Source organism: Crocuta crocuta, unplaced genomic scaffold (genome assembly GCF_008692635.1).
Source record: "Crocuta crocuta isolate KB4526 unplaced genomic scaffold, BGI_CrCroc_1.0 scaffold167, whole genome shotgun sequence".
NCBI lineage: Eukaryota > Metazoa > Chordata > Mammalia > Carnivora > Hyaenidae > Crocuta > Crocuta crocuta.
Window position 1 is genome coordinate 6,124,327 of NW_027532406.1, and position 9,705 is coordinate 6,134,031.

At 54.1% G+C, this 9,705-nt stretch overlaps 1 long non-coding RNA gene across 1 annotated transcript; it reads right to left on the minus strand.

Moving 5' to 3' along the window:
* Positions 1-5,439: 5,439 nt before the first annotated feature.
* On the minus strand, positions 5,440-9,464 carry LOC144243550 (uncharacterized). The gene is made up of 4 exons (XR_013338677.1): positions 9,337-9,464; positions 6,902-6,975; positions 6,121-6,261; positions 5,440-5,729 (listed from the first exon to the last, which is right to left on the minus strand). It is a non-coding gene; the product is annotated as an uncharacterized LOC144243550 (long non-coding RNA).
* Positions 9,465-9,705: the final 241 nt, after the last annotated feature.

Sequence of the window (9,705 nt, forward strand, 5' to 3'; positions counted from 1 at the left end):
AAAAAAAGGAATAACCACAGGAAAAAGTACAGTTGAATGAAGGAAAGGGAGGGGTGCTGTGGGAGAGGGGAAGGAGGGGAACGGACCTCACGGGGTTGGAAGACTTCTTGGAGAAAGTACAGGAGCGGGGTGCTGGATGGGTCCCCTCTAGTGTCCCCTCACTGCCTCGGCCCTTGTCTGAACGCATGGCTCCACATCCCTCCTACAGGTACCGCCCCCTATGAAGATGGCCCACATTTGCAAAGGTCCACTTCCCAGCTCCTGGACCTCACACCCATCAGACCTCGTAACTGGAAGAGCCTGAGATGCACACTCAGAAAGGAAACCTCAGGGCAGTTGACTTGTCCAAGCTGAACAGAAAATAGACTCTATCAGGGGAATGCTACGATTAGCCCACTTAACTTCTCTAAGCCTCAATGTTTTCATCTGTGAAATGGACCTGCCTCAAACAATTGTTAGGAGGTTTAAGCAAGACTAGGGCAGCGAAGGTCCCTGTGTGAGCCGAGAGCATCACGGACAGAGTGTTTCTGAGCCTTGAAGGCGGCAGATAGAGGACACGATGATTTTCTTTAGGACAACTCCACCCGCAGCGACGCCGGTCCCACTCAGTGATATCTCTGACTCAGCAGTGACCTCAGTCAAGGGGCAAGGAGATGCTGGAAGGATCTGGGGAGGGTGAGGAGGAAAGGGTTTATTCCCATCCTGGGAAAGGCTTGTCCAACTGTCCATCAGTAACGGCTTTGGCGTGCAGACAACTGGAGACAGGGAGGCGGGGGCGGCTGGGAGGCCGAGGGAACAGAAAAGGGCAGGAAGGTTCACACTAGGATGGGAGGGAGAGGGGCCCCCACGAGGCGGTGTGCACACGGGCCCCTGAGCCTCCCCTGCGTTAAATATATCCTCAGTCCATTGTTTCCTCAGGAATTGTATTTTGCAGTCTTCCCTCTTGAGAGGCAGCCTAAATGAGGAATGGCCAAGTCAGGGGCCGCCTGGAAGTTTTAAGAACACAATTGTTTTCGTGATGAAAATTAAAATTGTGTATTTTTTGTTAAAAAAAGCAAACACTCCAAGGTCATACGTTGGCCCCGTGCCTCCCGGAATCCAGGCGTGTTTGCTATTCTTCTTCAAGGTGCCTGAAGAGGGGGGCCCAGAAGCCAAGGTCAGCCCAGGGCCATGCTGGGAATCACACTCAGGGGGACATTCGAGTTCTTAAGAAACGGCTCACCCTGGCCACGCAGGCCCCTGCAGCTCCCAGGCACTGAGGGAGGCTCAGAGGACAAACTGCGTGGAGGGGTCCACCTGACAGTCCGGACGCAGGGAGACCCACTCACGGCCTCACTACAGGGGCGACAGCTGGCCTGGAAACAAGGCTTGCTGGCTGCGGGGTGACCTGGCCTGGGTCTGGCAGCCGGGGCACGGCCACTTCAGGGTGTGAGGTCCAGGGCTCCCCTCTCCTGAAGCAAGCATGCTGTGAGGGACGAAAGTATACACAAGCTGTGTGCTAGCTCCTCGTATCTCTGTGTCCTCTCTCTCTACTTCCCCAGCGCTCCCTGTTTCTCTCCGTCTCTGGCACTCTGCCTCTGTTGCTGATTCTACCTCTGTCTCGGTCTCTGCTTCTCTCTCTCTCTCTCTCTCTCTCTCTCTCACACACACACACACACACACACACTCTTGCTCTCCCTCTCTTTCATATTTTTGCCTCTCAGAAAACCTCTGTTGAATTAAGGAGCATTAATCCCATATAACAGGAGGGCAGGTCCCCAAAGGGATGGCTGAGAGACCACCTTGGGGTCAGCAATAGCAAAGCAGGGCTATGAATCTGGGGCTTGGGTGTCCCAAGTGGGCTGAGGGCTCCACCTCCCCGGGTTGACCGGAGGAGGCTATGGATGCCACCTGGTGGGCCTACATCTGCCACCCACAGGTTTATGCGGCACTTCCCCGGGAGACTCCTCCCCCCCACTTCCTTCACCCACTCCATCCTCAGCTGGGGGTGGGGGTGGGGGAAGACAACCCGCATCCTTGCCCTCTGACCCTCTCTCTCCAACACCCAGCGGCCTTCCCCACCTCAGCACTCCAGGGAGAAGTACTAAGTGGTCCGACCGGCAGGTTTATGAGGCCGAGTTCCCAGCAGCCACAACTACGTGCTCCTGAGAGGAGTGGGTTTGGCTCTCTCAGCCCCGGCTCACCCTGGCCCGCCTGCTCGCGGAGGAGGCAAGGCGGAGGACTCCGGGCGGGGTGGGGTCCCGCGAAACCATGCTGCCTCCTGCACATGGCGGTTCTCCTTGCACAGCTGAGTAGCCACAGCCAGGACGGGTCAGTTGGGAAGGCCTCGATGTGAGCTAGGAAGATGGGGACAAATTTTCACCCGAGAAGAGTGTGCATGTGCGTGTAAATAATAATAGCAACCCCCTCTGTGCCTGGTTCCAAGCGATTTACACATTAATTGACTTCGTTTCCACAACGGACCTATTATTATTCCCACTTTACAGCTGACAGAACCAAAGTCCGGAAAGGTTAGGTGAGGAGGTCCCAGGGTCCCACCCAGGCTGGCTCCAGGGGCCGCTGCCAGGCACCGCCCTGGGCCAGCTCACCTACAGCCTAGCGACTGAGGTCTTTCCAACCCCGAGATGGCACGGACAGGGCCGGCTCCACGGCTGCTCACGCTAGGGCTACCGCGTCCGCGCTGGGTTTAATTGCTCTGCGGCTGCCATCTTGAAATTCTAAATGAGTTTTGAAAAAGGGATCTGGTATTTTCATTTCGCACTGAGCACCACAATTCACGTAGCTGGTCCTGGGCACGGAAGCCACGCCCATCGAAATCCTTCCCGGAAGTAAAAGGCAACTGCCCAGCAGCACTTGCGCCTCCGCTTCTCGCGAGCACGAGTCTGCGCGTGGGCTTGTGGAGCTTCCGCTGGGCGTTTACAGAAGACCGCTGGAGTTCGGAGCTGGTGTTTCTCGAAGAGTGCTGACACGAGAAAGCCCAGAGCTTCTTCCCCGGGCCCAGCCCAGGAGTGAGACGGTGGGGCAGGGAGCAGCCTGGGCAGCTGGGCGGTGAGGCCTCTGCTCCGTCTCCAGAACGCGTTCCGGTAGCTGCTACGGCCGAGAAGCCGGCCGGGATAGACAGCAGGGGCTGGCGGGGCACCGGCCTTCCATCCCAGCTCTGCTGTCGCGTCCGTGGGGGGCTTGAGCAAGCAAGCGACCCCCTGGGCCCTATTTTCTTACCGGGAACATGAGTGGTTGGACCTGGAGGGATTTCCTTGAGGTCCCCGTGCACTCTGAGACGCAGTGGCTTGAGAACTCCTGAACGTGGACATAGTACAAGCCAGGCGGGACTTTTAAAGTCAGCACACGAAGACCAGAGTTCTTCCAGTTGGCAGGAGAGCCTGAGATGATCTCCAGCCTCCGCGAGCATCCTATGGTCTCAGCAACTCGAGACTGGGCACAAGCCCAGGTGACGCTTTCATTCATTCGTCTACCTTGGGGTCAGAAGCCAGTCTTTGAGTGAATCAGTGTGGGCAGAGGAAAGGGGCGCTCTGGCTGGCCCAGCCTGCCCCACCCCCACCCCCACCCCCTGAATGGCGGGAGTGAGAGCTGGCGGCTAGAGAGAGGCAGCTCTCAAAGGAAACCACAACGCTTGTCCCATGCAGCCTCACCGACGCCGCAAGGGGGCCACCCCCTCCCGTCTGGGGGCACAGAGCCCTTCGTGCATCTCTGTGCCGCAGGACGCCAGATGAGCTCATCCGGAGCTCCTCTAAGGGATGAGTCTCTCCGGGGGGACCACATTTCATTCGAGCACCCCGGCGTGCCGCTGAGGGCCTGGCCCACAGTCACCACTCAGCACACGTGTGCTGCATGGCGGCTTAAATCAGAGGGCTCCAGACAAAAATGCTCCAGATCGTTCCAGAATACACTCTTCAAGACCCATCTACGGTGTCAGCTTCTTCGGGGAGCAAGAGCCTACATCACTTAGGACTTCGAGTTGGAAGTAACCACCACAAAAGTGGTCTCAAATGGGTTCAACAAAAAGGAACACCCTGTTGGCAGAAGGTGGTTAAGTTCAGAAATAAAGTGCGTCTCAGGATTGGTCTGACCCGGTGGCTCAAAAAGGTCACCAAGGACCTAGTTTCTTTCCTTCACCTCTTTGCGATACATGATATTATCTTTCCCCTGAAGCCAACGTCCTTCGTGAGCTCAAGGTGGCTTCCAGAGTCTCCCTTGACTACATAACTTCTCTCTGGCAGACAGCTGTGGCCAGGGGATGGAACATGCTAGATTGGTTATGCCCAGCAGCATCCCCTTCGGCCTGAAGCTAGAGTCCCTGTGTCCACAGCTGAAAGTTCTCCGTGCAGGAGCCGTGGACGCCCAAGTGAAGCCGGGCTTTTGTCAGGAGAGCAGGAGGGCAAGCAGAGGCAGCCCCAGAGTCCTCCCACACCTTCCCTTACTCTCTGGTCACCCCAATTCTGAGCTCCCAAGAACACTGTTCCTACTTTATCTGTATATGCGTCTCCCTGAATATTAATGTAGGTGTTTACCTATTTATCTGCCATGTTAGACTGTGAAGCTGTTGAAAGCCCAGGCCACATCTTATCTCCTTCCGTGTGCTCTGAGCCTCAGGACCTCACTTGGGGCTGGTTCCGTTCACGTTTTCAATGAACAAAGCTCCCATGAAATAGACATCTCTCTGCCCCAATGAGGCCATAATATAACTTCCTGTTTGTTTTAAAATAAGCATGTGTCGTCTTTTCCTTAGCATGGTTTCTTAATTTTATCTCTCCCATCTGGACGAATAGTGCCCATACGTCCAGGAAGCCAGTTTGTGTATGCCACACAGCCCCCGCTTCCTGCACAGGCACAGACGGGAGGGAGTGGCTCGCAGGTCTTCAAGGTGCCTGTTTCCCCCTCTGGGTGGGACGATGGACAGGGACGTGACCACTCCCTGGCCCAGTCACGACATCTACTCACAGGAAACCCGACAGCTCAGAGTTCTGTGCATCACAAGCCTAGGCCAGGGGCTAAAAATGGCCTCAGAAAAACCAGCCACCATGGATCAAAGAGTTCTCCCTTTGGAGGAACCCCCCCCCCCTCCCCAGAGCGTGTGATCATCACACGCTGTTCCCAGAAGGATTCTAAACCGCCAGCTGGGAGGCAGGCTGCTTGGCCCCATCTCCTTATTGACGCTCTATTTCTAATCCTGGGGTTCCCATTGTGACAGGAGGCCTGAGGCTTCCCTCTACCCCGCCAGCCTCACCAGGCCTGTCCCCAGGCCCAGCGCGGTGGGGAGGACCAGTGTCCAGCTCCTAGCCTCTGCCAGCCCATCAAGCAAGGCCCCCAGATGCATGCAAGGACACTCAGTCATGTGACGGGCACATCCCAGACCTCACTGGAGTCAACCTGCTGTGTGAACCTGTCCCTCCAGAGCTGGTTGGTGGAAACTGGGTCAGAGCGCAAGAAACAGCCAGGACCTGAGCCTTGTGGAGCTCCAAGAAACACTGCTGCTCTTCCTCAAGGAAGCAGAAGGCTCTGCCTGATGGTCACCAAACTTCGTGTTGCTGCTTGGAACAGTTGGACAGGGAGGAACGCAGCCATGTGAGCCTCAAGGGAGAAAGGCAAGTGCTGAGTCCGCAGGAGCCCCACAGCTGGAGTTCAAGGAGAAAACTTTGGGAGGCCTGGCAGGTGGCCTCACTCTTCCATACCTTCTACACCTTTCCAAGGGCATGAGGGGCTGGAGCTAGCTGGAAGGAGAGGGAAGCTTTCAGCATTCTGGAGTTCAGGACAAAGCCTCAGAAAGCAGGAGGGAGATCTGCATTCTAGACCTGGCTCTGAGATGAAGTAGAGGCAGAGGGATAAGGCTTGGGGCACCCTCACCCCGCAAAGACCTAGCTAAGCCCCAGCAGCCTCAAACGGGGCCTCTGAATGAGGAGTGGAAACACAGGCATCCACTGTCAATCGGTAGTGTTTGCGATCCCCCTCGATGAGCATCCATAGGGACCACCCCCCCCCAGCCCAGAGGCCCCAGGACCCCCACTGTGGCTTCACAGGGGTTGTTGCAGGGGTGAAGGGTGCATCTGGTAGAGCCTCTAGAACTGCAGATGCACAGACCCTCTCCCCACGCACAGACCCTACCTGTCCCCGGAGGCCACATCCTGGGAGAGCTTGGCGCTGGGCAGCAGCAGATGGTGGTGAAGGACTCAGGCCAGATCCCACGTGTCCCAGAGAAGGGGGCTGTGTACAAAACCCCACTCATCTGTTTGTCATGGGGGGGGTCTTGGATAGAAGTGACATACAACACAATGTTGGTTTCAGGCGTACAACATAATGATTCCATATTCGTGTTATGTTACAAAATGATCGCTACAAGAAGTCCAGTTAACACCCCTCTTTGTTGTTATAAAAGTTGTCTTTCTTGTGATGAGAACTTTGCAGACATGCTCTCTTAGCAGTTGTCAAATCCGTAACACAGAATTACTCACTACAGTCAACACCCACTTCTCAAACCCAGTTGCAGATCTGGGCTTTGCCCTGTGGGGTCAGGGTCGGCTGGGGCTCTGGCCTGAGGGGGACTAGCTGGAGATCCCCGTGGGGTCAGGCTCCCAGCTCATCCCCTTCCCCAGCAGGCCCCTCCCTCCTGCCACGGCCTCCTTCCCAAACCTGCACCCCAGGGCTTCTTTGGAAAATTCTACAGATTACTTTGCCTTTATCCCCCCAGGCTGCCCCCACCAACACACATACAAATAAACACTCTCATAAAACACAATCATAAAACACACATACGCTCTTCCTATACCTCTGTGGGTTCCCTTCTATCTTCCCTAGTTTATACACATTCCTTCTCAGACCATTTTATGGATTATGTATAAAAAGTATGTATTTTTATGCTACCCTGTCCACCTAATATATCACATACCGATTTTTATGGGTAACCATTGTCTTCAAGGAGAACTGGTGATTCCTACATGAGGTCAGCTCAGGCATCGCGACCTGGCGGTAGGGAGGGGGAGGGGGAGAGAGGGTCCTGAAGAGTCTATTTCCTGCCAGCCCTTCGGCACTGGACCCACCACACAAGATGTGCCCAGTGGCTCAGAGCAGCAGCCCTGGTCCTGAGCCAGGGGACTGCTCTGTTGATCTCTCTGCCCCACCTGCCTGCAGGTGGAGAAAACTCTCAGGGAGGAGCCTGCAAAGGCTCTGGGGCCTACTGTTCTGACCCCAAGGACACCCCCTCGATCACCCGTTCAGCTCTGGCCATGGAAGATGATACAGACACCCTCCTCAGACAGGGGCAGATCCCAGATCTACCCGCACAGGCCACGGGGTCCTTAAAACAAAACAAACCAAAACAAAAATGCAGAAATCCAAAACCAGAATTAGGTACAAAAATGAAAACTCGGGGAGCCTGGGTGGCTCACTCGGTTAAGCATCTGACCGGCTCAGGTCATGATCTCTCAGTTCGTGGGTTCGAGCCCCGCGTCAGGCTCTGTGCTGACAGCTCAGAGCCTGGAGCCTGCTTCAGATTCTGTGTCTCCCTCTCTTTCTGTCCCTCTCCTGCTTGTGCTTTCTTTCTCTGTCAAAAATAAATAAAACATTAAAAAAAATTTTTTTTAAGTGAAAACTTACTTAGAAAGATCAAAACAAATCACACATTTTAAAACCTGGCAAATCCCACAAATGTCACAAAATCCAAAACGATATTCCAGACCAGGCTTTGCTAATTCAAACCTCATCCCCACCCCCCCAACTCCCTACCTGTCATGGGGCCTTTCATGTTGACCCAGGTACTGCACCTCTTTGCACAGGGGTGGGTACGAAGGCACCCAGGAGCTGCTCCCATCCCGGGCCAGCCAGCTGAGTTCTGGCCACACATGGAATGCGGTAGCCACCTAAGTACATCTCCTTCGACCCAAACGGGCTCCCTCCTGCTAGGCATCCCCTTAGCCTGGCCACTCCAAGGTACAGTGGAGGCAGACGTTAGAGGTCTTAACGGATTATAGTGCAAGCAGTTTATATATACCACAGGACAGGCCTATGACCATGGGGACACTGCCACGGCCCCTTCCGGTCCTTGGAAGGCTCCAGAGCATGGGGGGGACCTGGGGTTGAAGCCTCATCAGATTCAGTGGTCCCACCTCTGCTGGGAGCCCTCACCCTTCACTTGGTCTGGTTGACTTCATCAGTGTGAAAGTCATGTCCTCTGACTTCGAACCCGAACCAGGGCCTTGCCCTTCTCTCTGCTCAGCGTTCTCCACAGTCTGTAGCTCTAATTTTGTGTGTGGGTATTGATGGGTCTGTCTCTCCAACAGACTGTCATTCCCCAGAAGGTAGGGAGCACATTTGTCTTGTCTACGATGTGCCCCCGAAGTCTAGTCCCCGCTCTGCCCCGATCCATAATAACAAGGTGAGTAAACCATGAGCTGCTCATGTAGAAGGTATCAGAAATGGATTAGGAGGAACTTAACGGAGGACCAAGGGGGAGAAGAAGGGGGAAAATAGTTGGGGAGAGGGAGGGAGGCAAACCATGAAAGACTCTTGAATACTGAGAACAAACTGAGGACTGATGGGTGGGAGGGAAGGGGGGAGATGTGCACGGAGGAGGGCACTTGTGGCGTTGAGCAATGGGTGTTATATGGAAACCAACTTGACAATAAACTATTTGTAAAAAATTTTTAAAAATTAAAAAAAACAAAAAAAAAAGAAAAGATTCGGGACATGGGGCGTGGATGATGTGGAATCACTATAGAGAGTCACATCTTTTATAATGTTTGTTAAAAATTTCATTCAAAATATGAAAACACAAAAGCAGTGCTTTTGAACAAATCAGAGCATCTGGAAGGCTCCAAAGCAAGCAAGACAAAAACACAGAGTGGAGGGGCACCTGGCCGGCTCCGTCGGAAAAGCGTGCGACTTGATCTCAGGGTGGTGGGTTCAAGCCCCACGTTGGGTGTAAAAATTACATAAAAATAAAATCTAAAACAAACAAAAGCACAGAATGGAATGAGTTACATCCGTTACGTTGCATATGAAACATGTTGCATTATACGAATATTTCCTAGAAGTACAAAATTAGGCTGGGAAATCAGTTGTCCAACGGAATAAGAGAGAAAGACAGGAAGGAGGGAAGGAAGGAAGGAATCATTAAGACCTCAAAATGTGGCAAAATGAAACATGTTACCTAAAAGACTGTAACAATTCTCAGCTAAGCTAAAACAGACGTGCCACACCCGCATCGTGGCACATCTGATGAACAGACTTTGGGCTGGGTCACCGGTACACCAGGCACGCAGGGAGGTGGTTTTAGGTTGGGGCTCGAGGGGGCACGAGGCAGAAAGACACCCTGACCGCTCTCACCTGGGCTGAGGGAGCTGTGGCCCCCGACCACACACTCAGAGGAGGATCCAGATGGTCCGGTCCGGTCCAGAGGAAGGGTAGATACTCCTTCCCCCACACCCCAGGCATGTTCCCATGGTGACAGAGCCCCTCCTGCTGTGTCAAACAGGAGGGAAAGCTGAACACAGGTTCCTGGAAGCCGGCAACTCTGCTCCCCACTGGGGCCTCCCTGCGGGCCTCTCCCAACCCCCGCCCCCTACCCCCTCCAGTAATGTCCTTTGTCTCCAGCTGTGTCTGCAAATTCCTTTCTGTNAATCTCCTGCCTTAATTAATTATCGTAATGGCTTTCAACTTGGGGGAGAGAGGGGCACAATGTGCCTAATATGTTTT